This window comes from Bos grunniens, chromosome 26 (assembly GCF_055505025.1).
Source record: "Bos grunniens cultivar Pamir isolate PY7600 chromosome 26, Bosgru_T2T1.0, whole genome shotgun sequence".
In the NCBI taxonomy this organism is placed as follows: Eukaryota; Metazoa; Chordata; class Mammalia; order Artiodactyla; family Bovidae; genus Bos; species Bos grunniens.
This window is the reverse complement of record NC_141190.1, coordinates 6,788,743-6,801,240: the sequence shown is the minus strand read 5'-3', so window position 1 is coordinate 6,801,240 and position 12,498 is coordinate 6,788,743. Positions and strand designations below refer to the sequence as shown.

The window sequence follows — 12,498 nt, the reverse complement described above, 5'->3', positions numbered from 1 at the left end:
AACTGAACTGAATAGAAAACCCAACAACAGAAGTTTAAATAAGATAGTTTTTTTCCCCTTTTTCTCACATAATACAATGTCCAGAGGCAGGCAGTCTGAATGGTTGTATCTATCTTTACAATTCCATTCTTTGCCCTTTTTTTTCTTGGTAAATATTAACTTCAGATATCAGGTCTTTGTTCAATCTAAGCAGAAAGAACAAAGAGTTCTGTCTTAGTATGAACTTTTTCAGAAATCTCACCTAAAAACTTCTACTTACAGCTCACAGGTCATTACTCTGTAGGTGGCTAACACTACTTGCAAGGAGGACTATTTTTGACTTTTGAGCTGGACACATTGCTGCTTCCATTGAAACTGTGGTTAGCTACTCATTTCCCTAAATGTTTACTTTTCTTGCCTGTAAATTAATAATAATAATAATAGTAATTCAGTTCAGTAATAATTATATATAATTCATTATGGTGAGCTTAAAGGTTTAAATAAGATGATTTGGATACAATGTGTAGCACAATGCAAGGAATGTAGCTAAGTTCAATAAATGCTATTTATTGGTTCCAAACAGGAAAAGGAGTACGTCAAGGCTGTATATTGTCACCCTGCTTATTTAACTTATATGCAGAGTACATCATGAGAAACGCTGGACTGGAAGAAACAAAAGCTGGAATCAAGATTGCCGAGAGAAATATCAATAACCTCAGATATGCAAATGACACCACCCTTATGGCAAAAAGTGAAGAGGAACTCAAAAGCCTCTTGATGAAAGTGAAAGTGGAGAGTGAAAAAGTTGGTTTAAAGCTCAACATTCAGAAAATGAAGATCATGGCATCCGATCCCTTCACTTCATGGGAAATAGATGGGGAAACAGTGGAAACAGTGTCAGACTTTATTTTGGGGGGCTCCAAAATCACTGCAGATGGTGACTGCAGCCATGAAATTAAAAGACGCTTACTCCTTGGAAGGAAAGTTATGATCAACCTAGATAGCATATTTAAAAGCAGAGACATTACTTTGCCAACTAAGGTCCATCTAGTCAAGGCTATGGTTTTTCCTGTGGTCATGTATGGATGTGAGAGTTGGACTGTGAAGAAGGCTGAGCGCCGAAGAATTGATGCTTTTGAAGTGTGGTGTTGGAGAAGACTCTTGAGAGTCCCTTGGACTGCAAGGAGATCCAACCAGTCCATTCTGAAGGAGATCAGTCCTGGGATTTCTTTGGAAGGAATGATGCTAAAGCTGAAACTCCAGTACTTTGGCCACCTCATGGGAAGAGTTAACTCATTGGAAAAGACTCTGATGCTGGGAGCGATTGGGGGCAGGAGGAGAAGGGGATGACAGAGGATGAGATGGTTGGATGGCATCACTGACTCGATGGACGTGAGTCTGGGTGAACTCCAGGAGTTGGTGATGGACAGGGAGGCCTGGCGTGCTGCGATTCATGGGGTCTGAAAGAGTCGGACATGACTGAGCAACTGAACTGAACTGAACTGAAGCTCCATGAAGGTAGGACTCAAGTCTGCTTCATGCAAGTGTATATGAAATATTTGTTGTATGTTGAATAAGTAAATGCAGGAGGTAAACTCTCATGGAGTGTAGAGGGTATGACTGTGGTTGTACCACAGTTGGTAGAGTGTATATGTTTGTGTAAAAATAAATACATGAGGGGGAAAAAACACCAACAGAGTGCTTTATAAACATATAATTAACTGAGCCCAGATTAGGCTCTCATTGCATTCTCTGGATTTTTGGAAGAAAATTCATTGCTAGTCATGTTGTCCTTGGGGTATTGCCAAGCTGCAAAAATATAAATTTTCTTCAAGTGGTGTTCTATAATGCAAAAGGAGAAAGAACTTAACTGTCAAAATTCAAGGATTCTGAATTAGTTTTACAAAGAGCCAAACACCTCTGTACAATTTTAGATTTTTTTTTTTTTACTGTAGAGGAATAATTTACAATCAATTGAGAAAAAAAAAAAAAAAACACAAAGCAAAAACTGACCATCATCTGTCTTATTAACCTGAATTACATTTCAGGAGTTTGATTGTTTTTCATATGAAATAAAACAATAGGTCCTTAATTATTAAAGAACTTTTATGAAGTCTTAGCTGTTTTTATTTTTTTCTGCCTTGAATAGGTATATAGAGGGGGGCTGCTGACCATTTACTAGCTTATTTTCATATAAGTTTAAATTTCAAGTTTTATTTGTTTCCAGTCTCTTTTTCTGTTTCATGCCATTCCATATTCATCTTACAGAAACAAAAATGATAGTAACTGACAAATTTTGAAATAATTGACTTTCTAAAACCCAATTAATAATAAATTTTTTTGAAGTAGAGAAACAGAGGTATATGTTTTCCTATCTTTATGGTAAAGTCGCAAAGGAAGTTAAGGAAATTATGAGCAAGTTCTTAAAGGTCATGTAAACGAATTTAGATTCTATTTTTGGACCCTGGGGAGTTGTTGAAGGATTTTGAGTAGAGATAAAATGCATTCCAATTTTTGGGGTAGAAATACAACCTGTATGATAAAGGATGATGGATTGAGATAATTGTGTGATAATAGAAACAGAGTTAGCTAAGTAGGATATTGACATGGTCAAGAATGGTGCAGTTTTAACTTAGACACCACTAGTGTAATTGCTTCTGAGTGAATCTATTTAAATTGTATTTTAATAGCAGAATCAACCATACTGAACAGAAATTAGATATGCAGAAGTAAGGAAGAGGAGGAAACTAGAGAGCTCCAATTTTCTGCAGGGAACAATGAGATGTAATATTAACATGGATAACGAAGGTAAGAGTAAGTTTAAGAAGAAAGATGTATAAGTTTTGGACGTACGAAATATCCACCAGTGTCCAATAAGAAGTTGAATATAGTGTTTTAAAAACTGTTATGAGGTGGATGAAACTGGAGCCTATTATACAGAGTGAAGTAAGCCAGAAAGGAACACACCAATACAGTATACTAACACATATATATGGAATTTAGAAAGATGGTAACAATAACCCCGTAAACGAGACAGCAAAAGAGACACAGATGTATAGAACAGTCTTTTGGACTCTGTGGGAGAGGGAGAGGGTGGGATGATTTGGGAGAATGGCATTGAAACATGTATAATATCATATATGAAACGAATTGCCAGTCCAGGTTCGATGCATGTTATTGGATGCTTGGGGCTGGTGCACTGGGACGACCCAGAGGGCTGGTACGGGGAGGGTGGAGGGAGGGGGGTTCAGGATGGGGAACACGTGTATACCTGTGGTGGATTCATGTTGATGTATGGCAAAACCAATACAATATTGTAAAGTAATTAATCTCCAATTAAATAAATAAATTTATATTAAAAAAATAAAAACTGTTGAGAGGTTTGAGCTGTAGATGTAAAAACCATGGGGGCAGAGTATTATATAGAGTAAGTTGAAAAGAGTACAGAAGAATCAACTTTGTGGAACAGTGAACATGAATAATAGTTGTCAGTTTACAGAAGAAAAGGATTCCCTGGCAGAACAAATGGCCTGTGCAAATATGTAGGTGCACAGAACAGTAAGATAAATGTAGGAAGTAGAAGAGTTCATACCAAGATGTTGTGTGTGAGACTAAAGAAGGCAAGCTATGTCCAGATTTTAAAAAGGGAAATCTGGTATGTCAGATATCCCAAAGAGCTTGGATTTTATCTTGCAATTAATGGGAAGCCACTGAAAGGTTTTTAATGGGGGAGTGATCTGATACCATCAGGCAATTATGATGGATGGAATGTGGGGAGTCTGGCTGGAAAGAGGGAGACTAATTAGGAAGCTCTTGTAATCACTTGGTGAGGGATAATGAGAGTGTTTACTCAGATAGCAGCAGTGGAAAAGGATGTGAGGACATGAGTAGAGATATATTTAGAATTAGTTGGGTATAAGGTCAGAAGGAAAGCCAGTGGTCAAGAATGATGCCTAGTGTTTTTATTTGAGGGGTTGGATGAATAAATAGTAACATTATCAACTCTGAAATAAAATGGAGGAAGAAAGAGGAAAGGAGACTGAGGAAAGATGGCCAAATCATTAGGAAGAAATTTGAAAAGAAAGCAGTATGGGGAACATTAAGATTGTAGAGAGTTTCAAGAGGTGATCAGTAGTGCTAAATGTGCTCAGTGGCCAAGTAATTTAAGAACTAAAAAATTCCCCTCTGATTTAATGACCAGGAGAACAGTTTCTGGGTGAGAGCAGCTTCAGTGTGGTGGTACAGACAGAAACCAGATCACTGTGGGAGGAAGACAAAGGGAGGAAGTGGTAATAGTCTAGACACCCTCTTCATGAAGCTTAGAAAGTAATAAAAGAGAGAGACAGAGAAGAAAATGAGACTATAAAGCAAATTCAGTTTAAAAAATATTCTTGACTGGGCGATAGGTTCTATACACACACACACACACACACACACACACATATATATACACACACATACACACATATAGGTTCTCTCACTCTCTATATATGTTATATATGTGCTATACTTTTCTGTAGACTAAATCACTTAATATATAATGGGAGCAATTTAAGTAATAAAAAGTCAGACATAAGGTTATAGTAATACCATCATTTATTACACAATGAATAACTTAAAGTGATGAAAAGTGATCATAAAAATAATATTAAATATACCTATCAATATCAAATATTAAATATATTATTAGAATATATTTTTAGAATATTTCAAAAAGGTAATATATTTCAAAAAATGTTTCAAGAATAAAACCCTGCTTAAGAAGAGGAAATCCTCCCCCACTGCTTATATATTCCATATGCTATTTATTTTTCAGCAATAGGATAATTATTTCCAGATTCCTATTTAACCTCTGAAGGCCTCTGGAATGTTTACTTTCCTTGGGCTTTTGTCTTATTGTTGTGGTGCTAAGTATTTCTTTAGAGTGGGAATTTGAATACCCAGGATTAACATTCAGAAAACAGCAGAGTCCTCTCATCAAGAAAACCAAATCCCCAACAACTTCATGGCTTAATGAAACAAAAATGCTTCCCTCTTGTTTGAAAACAGAGACTATCATCTATATTGGGATAATGTTCTTCAAATTTATATTCTAAGCCATCTCCCAGAAGCTTTCCTTATTCACAGCTTATCTATTACACAATTCTTATTTTGCATCAATGTGTACTATGTGTTCAGATGCTAAGGGATATGCCAAACAACACACATAAAAATCCCTTATCATTGTAGCTTCCAGTATTTCTTAATTGCAAATAGATCCCTAACTGTAGGTTCTGCATAGATGCTCTCTATACCCATGTAGAGATGCCCCACACATGCTGCCTCTTCTTGTGAACACCCTCTTCCTTCCTCTCAGACTTTGAGAGCTCACACTCAGCATGACTCCTTTCTCATGTGAATACTGTCAAGGAAAAAATCATTTATATGACTCAAATAGAGGTTAAAGGATTTATTCAGCTGGTGCATATCCAGAAGTACCTGAGGAGCATCACAGTAACTCCCCTAACTGCAGCAGGACTGGAGTTTTATCGGGGGAGGGGAGGAGAGGAGTGTGTGTACTTGTGATCTGGCTGAAGTTGAAGTTTTCTTCATCTTTAACTGCTGCAAAACCATCAGAGGAAAAGATTGAAGATTATTCTGGTTTCCATGCTTCCTGCTAGAGATCGTTAGTTCAGTTCCCTCCTGGCAACTTCCAGAACAGTTCTTTCAAAAGATGGTTTTGCAATTTCTACAGTTTTTTTTTTTTTTTTTAAGGTTTAGAAGTAGGGGCGGGTGGGTAGCAAGAATAATGCTAGTGAGGCTGAAACAAGAGAACCTGGGCTCGGTTTTGAATCTTTTACTCTACTATAGTGTCACCTTGATCAGCTCTGACTCCTCATGCAGGGCAGCTTCTGTGTGGATGTTCCCTACCTCTGGTTGAATTCCAGTTACCCTGTTTTAAGCCAGCTTCTTCCATTCTCACAGTCAGATGCCTAACTTGATCTGCCCAAGTTCAGTACAGGCTTTAGGATAAAATTGCTCTGAAAGGGAAGGGAAGGGTAGAGGAAGACAGGGAAGGGAAGGGAAAGGAAGGGGAGAAGAGTGGAGGGGAAGGGAGAAGAGGGAGGGGAGGAGGAGGAGAAAAGAAAGGAAGAAAAAAGAGGAAAAGGGAGGGGAAAAGAAGCTTAATTACACTGAATTACATTGAAGTTTCATATCACTGAAATGTCATTCCCCTTTATAAAACTTCAATAATGCCCTTCAACTTTCACAGTATAATTTAAGACCAATGAAAAGTCCAGGGTTCTAGTTCAGTCTTTGCCACTTAATACATTTATGCCCTTGAAGAAAATACTTTATATACTTTATCTCCCCAACTTCATCATCAATTACATATGTATTACTGTAATAATTAAAATTGATATAAATATAATTGGCTTACTCTGAAAAAAGCAGCCAGTGTGTTAAAAGAATGGGACTCAATAGACAGCAATCGTTGTTGTTCAGTCGCTAATTTATGTCCAGTTCTTTGTGATCCCATGCACATCAGGCTTCCCTGTCCATCACCAACTCCTGGAGCTTGCTCAAATTCATGTCCATCAAGTCGGTGATGCCATCCAATCATTTTATCCTCTGCTGCCCGCTTCTCCTTTTCTTTCAAAATTTCCCAGCACCAGGGTCTTTTCTAATGAGTTGGCTCTTTGCAGCAGGTGGCCAGAGTATTGGAACTTCAACATCAGACCTTCCAATGTATATTCAGGGTTGCTTTCCTTTAGGACTGACTGGTTTGAGCAATCATAAAGCAATTCTACTCCTTTCCTATTGCCCCTAAAATTCCTCTTGGTCTAGTTTTTCTGTTTTCTCAGTACTCAGATTAAATTTAGGTAGGCTGTATAATTTTTCTCACTCATTTTCATCATAAGAGACATCTCACTTAAAATACACATTCTAGTATAATGTAGTATGTAACTTCAAACTTAATCAAACCTAAAATTCCGTTAACCATAGATAGATGGATGCTTTGTTTTGTTTCTCAGAGTTATTCTTCTCACCCACCAGCTGTCTATTTTAGACAATTAAGGCTGTTATAGCAAAACTACCATAGGCTGGGTGGCTTAAAGCACAAATACTTATTTCTCACAGTTCCAAAGGTTGAGGCGTCCAGGATCAAGGCACTGGCACATTCAGTGTTTGGTGAGGTCTGTTTAATAGATGTCTTCTCGCTGTATCTTCATGTAGCAGTTGGAATGAGAGAACACTCTGGGGTCTTTTTTATAAGAACAGTAGTCCCATTAATGGGGACTTGGACTTCATGATCTAAAGATGCTATCTCCAAATACCATCACATTGAGGGTTGTGATTTCAACAGATAAATTTTGAGTGGGCATAAACATTCTAGTGTCTATGATTCTACTCTGTGAATTTTACGCAAAGGAAAAGGGGACCAAGGTAAATCAGGGCAGAGTGGCTGCGCTTGTAATATGGTTGGTCCCATCACTGAGCATAGTGCAACAGAATCTTAAAGGCTTGCAAGATTTCAAAACTTCTCATAAGTGATTTTGCACAGTCTTCAGACATTTCTCTGCAAAAAACTTCCAACTACAATTCCATTGATTCTAGGAATGCCTTTTGGGGTAGTCATTTTTTTTTTTTAGTTCCCTCTCATTCCTCAGGCTTTCCTAGCCAAACTTCTAGTGAATCACTTGACCCCTTCTAAAGACCCTCTGGACTTCTTGAATGAGTTTCTTTTAAGATAATCTAGGTTTCTTCCCAGGTGGCACTAGCAGTAAAGAACTCACCTGCCAGTGCGGGAGACATAGAGAGGTGGGTTCCAACCCTGGGTCAGGAAGATCCCTTGGAGTGGTCCTGGCAGCTCATTCCAGTATTCGTGCCTGGAGACTCCCATGGACAAAGGAGCTTGGTGAGATACAGTCCATAGGGTCATAAAAAGTTGGACACGACTGAAGTGACTTAGCAGCACCAGCAGTTTGCCTCTTTCTCACTTGGCCTCAATTTATTCCACGGTAAGATCAAACTATAAAATTAAATTTAAGAACATTGTATATATAACTTGCAAGTATAAAGTGAACATAGGTGAGAAAATATTTAATAAATTATTAAGGAACCAGTAGAATGATAAAGCTGGTTCAGATTATTTGAGAAACTGAATATTTATGAATATTGAAGAAAAAATATAGATAAGATTTGGTAGGTTAGATACAAAACTAATAAGTTAATGTCTTTAAGATCAATGAAACTACTATCTCTAAGGTTGTTTCTTCTAGTAGATAGGAATGAACAAAAATCTACTGAACAAAAACCTATAGGTAAATACATAATTTCTCAGATTCTGGACCATAAAGACAAATGAACACTCTCAAAATAAATCATCCTGAGATGAGCCCTTTGTACAAAGTTTCTGTACAGCATGGAAAGGACTTTCCAAATTCTGTAGTGTTTTTCTGAAATGTGGGTTTATCTTGCTATCATTAACAGAAATGCAGATTCCCCCACTGCAGCCCCTACATTTGTCTTCGTTCTTTTTTTTCTCTGGAAGTCTATTCAATCTTTATGCCCTAACCTCAAGTGGGCACATATTCTAAATGCTATATTAGGTACTTCTCAAATGGCACCTCAGTGCTAAGGAATCTGCCTGCAATGCAGGTTTGATCCCTGTGTCAGGAAGATCCCCTGGAGGAGGGCATGGCAACCCGCTCCAGTATTCTTGTCTGGGAAATCCCATGGACAGAGCAGCCTGGCAGACTACAGTTCATGGGGTTGCAAAGAATCAGACACTACCGAAGTGACTTAGCATGCACAAGTGGCCTAAGGTGGAAAAAGTACCCCCTTTATCTCCCAAGGGAGAATGAAATGCCTAAGGAGAGTGCTATAGCATAGAGTACAAAAGAATGCTCCAATAACACCATCTGTGGAATAGACTGGGGGTGGGTATAATGACTGAGAGCAAACCAGCTTTCACCCTCGTTCACTTACTATCTATTGGATTGGTCTCATCCTTTAGTATTCTGGCTAAGCTTCTGGCATTTAATGTCCTTTTATATGTGAAGTGCTCAGTAACAAGACCCAATGACCCTGAGGGTGAGTACCTTCTTAAATTCTGTACCCCAACATCTTCTTTGATCTCACCCTAGTCCCAGCCTTTCTCAGTAAGATACCTGGTATTTAATAAGTTTTACCTGATGGCTCAGACGGTAAAGAATCTGCCTGCAGGAGACCTGGGTTTGATTCCTGGGTCAGGAAGATCCTCTGGAGAAAGAAATGGCTACCCATTCCAGTATCCTTTCCTGGAGAAGTCCATGGACAGAGAAGCCTGGTGGGCTACAGACCATGGGGTTGCAAAGAGTCAGACGTGACTGAGCGACTAACACTACTTTCACATAAATGATCATAGTCTGAATTTTATTACTTTTACTGTTGTTGTTACTGCCCAGAGAATGAAAAGTTTACATTTTTTTTTAAACTTGCACACATGACCATTTACAGTCTTTTCTGAGATTTCCTTTTCAGACTCACCTTCAGTGCTTTTTTTTTTTTTTTTTTCCCTACCAGTCCTGTCTCCTGTGAGCCAGCTGCACCAGAGTAGCTATTTAACATAGACATGATGGTTAAGAGCATGCAGTTTGTGGTCAGACAGAAATGAATCTGAATCCAACTACACGAATTGTCACTTGGAACCATGGACAGTTTAACCATGGTTAAATTACTTAACCTCTAGAAGTTTTCGATTTCCTTATATCTAAAATGAGGATGTCCTCAAAGGCTATTATAAACAGAAGTAATGTACGTGAAATGCTTGATAGGTTGTACATGCTCCATAAATGTTGACTGTGCTTTTTATGACTAAATTCTTGGAGTTTTTTTTTTTTGGTATTTTCTTGACCTTGTATATGTTGCTACTTCTTATTCAAATGACTTACCTTCTTCATTCTCTTTTACTTGTCTTATAAGTTTTTTACTTGTTTATAATACAAATCTTTTACTTGTCTTATAAGACAAGTATATAAGACGAGAGTTGTTTATAAGTCTTTTACTTGTCTTATAAACACACTTCAGATATGGACTCCTATTACTTTCCTATATTCCAATAGAACTTTTTACATACTTCTATTGTGGAAATTCTTTCATATGTCATAAGTTATTCTTTAAGTGGAAGCCTTCTTAAGAGAAGAATTGATTTCCTTATTTTTTTTATATTGTCAGAAGGCAACACATAGACATTTGATAAAGTTTATGAAGAAAAAAGGCAGTCTATGTATAAATAAATTATATAAAAGCTATTTATTTCTAAGTCTTAAACTATTCATATGTATCTATCTATCATCTGTCTGTCTAAATATGGTGCCTGCTTCCCACCCCTACTCATATTTAACTCTTTCACCACTTTGTTTTTATGTGTCTTCTGGAGCTACATGGTCTGTCTTTTGTTAATATATTTTATATACTTAACTGCCTTTCTGTTGTTATAGAGCAAATGGCATACTAAGGAGCCCAGCTGACTAATTTGTTTTCCTTCTCAATTGATAAATGAAACTAGTATAAAGTATAGGGATGAGATTAAGGCCCCTATTAATAAGCCACATGTTCTTTGTTTTGCTTTTTGCAACTTACATATTTCATCATCATAATTTCTTTCATTTTCATTGATCGTTTGTAGCTTATGACACAGTTTCTTAGGAATCAAGTTTCAATGTCTAGTTGCTGTTCCAAACTTATTTGACTATGATACTGATTATCTTCAAAACATTTATTAACACTCCATCGAACTTGATTCTAGAGAATATACTTTGCCAAGGAGTATTCTAAAACATCAAACTAATGAATCAAGTCAAATGAAGCAAAAATAAAAAATTAAAACTATGGGAATGACACACTAAGTAGCCATTGTTTCCAGACAATGTTTGTACTCTTAAATTATCCAAAGAGAACTCATTAAAAATCTTATAAGAAGGGCAGATTCAAACGTTCCGGCCGGGGTCTCGGGGCCTGTGGGAGCGTCTGAGTCGGGGTTCTTGGTGTACTCGTTGGCCTGAGCTTCAGTGCTGCGCAACGAAGACCCAGGAAGTTGAGGCGGCTGCTGCCAAAACCCGACGGTGAGCATGGCGCTCTCCACCATGTCTCGCAGAGGAAGATGATAAGGCGCAAGGCTCCTCGCGGCTTTCTAAAGCGCGTTTTCAAGCGACAGAAGCCTCACCTTCGTTTGGAGACGAGTAGCGACCTACGGGTGCATCTGTTTACTCTTTGTTCATCGATTAGCAGAAGAGTCACGGATAAATGCTTGTGGGAGTAAGTGTGGAGTCATTAAAAAGGAGCATGTACTGGCTGCAGCAAAGGTAATTCTAAAGAAGAGCAGAGGTTAGAAGTCAAAGAACACATATTTGAAAATTGTATGATGTATTATTTTAGGTGGTAACAGATCATGAAAGCACTTTTTATAAAGTAGTTAATATTGTGTATTAAAATATTGGCTAGTTGAAAAAAAAATCTTATAAGAATTAAAAGAAGTTGTTACCTGATAAATATATAAAGCCCAATAATTTAACCTTTGCTTTTAACTGTTTAGAAACTATGATCACAATATGCTATTTTTAATAGTTGTGTTGTTCAGTTGCTCAGCTGTGTCTGACTCTTTGGACCCCACAGAATACAGCATGCCAGGTTTCCCTGTCCTAATAGTACTTCAGATATAAATATTTGGAAATATTGAATGGAAATATTAAGAAAATGAATGAGCATGTCAATGAATGGTAATTGTGCTGAGAAGCACTGTAGAAGATATGATTAAATAGGAAATATGATCTTGATAGATTGATATTATAAATATCAAGTCATTACAAATTTATATATTTATGTCATTTCCATTAAACTTAAAATAGTTTCCTTAGGAGGAATATTGATGAAAAATAGTCATTATTATCATTACTAAATTCTTTCTATGCTATGGGCACCTCAAATTTAAACATTTTACATATACTAATGCTAGTAAAGTAATGCTTAAAATTCTCCAAGCCAGGCTTCAGCAATACATGAACTGTGAACTTCCAGGTGTTCAAACTGGTTTTAGAAAAGGCAGAGGAACCAGAGATCAAATTGCCAACATCCGCTGGATCATCGAAAAAGCAAGAGAGTTCCAGAAAAACATCTATTTCTGCTTTATTGACTATGCCAAAGCCTTTGACTCTGTGGATCACAATAAACTGTGGAAAATTCTGAAAGAGATGGGAATACCAGACCACCTGACCTGCCTCTTGAGAACCTGTATGCGAGTCAGGAAGTAACTGTTAGAGCTGGACATGGAACAACAGACTGGTTCCAAATAGGAAAAGGAATATGTCAAGGCTATATATTGTCACCCTGCTGACTTAACTTCTATGCAGAGTACATCATGAGAAACGCTGTACTGGAGGAAGCACAAGCTGGAATCAAGATTGCCAGGAGAAATATCAATAACCTCAGATATGCAGATGACACCACCCTTATGGCAGAAAGTGAAGAAGAACTAAAGAGCCTCTTGATGAAAGT

At 37.5% G+C, this 12,498-nt stretch overlaps 1 pseudogene across 1 annotated transcript; it reads left to right on the top strand.

Annotated features, from left to right (window-relative positions):
- The first annotated feature begins 5,718 nt into the window (after nt 1-5,718).
- On the top strand, nt 5,719-11,416 carry LOC147343966 (centromere protein W pseudogene; annotated as a pseudogene). Its single transcript, XR_015155495.1, has one exon. The product of XR_015155495.1 is annotated as a centromere protein W pseudogene (transcript).
- Nucleotides 11,417-12,498: the final 1,082 nt, after the last annotated feature.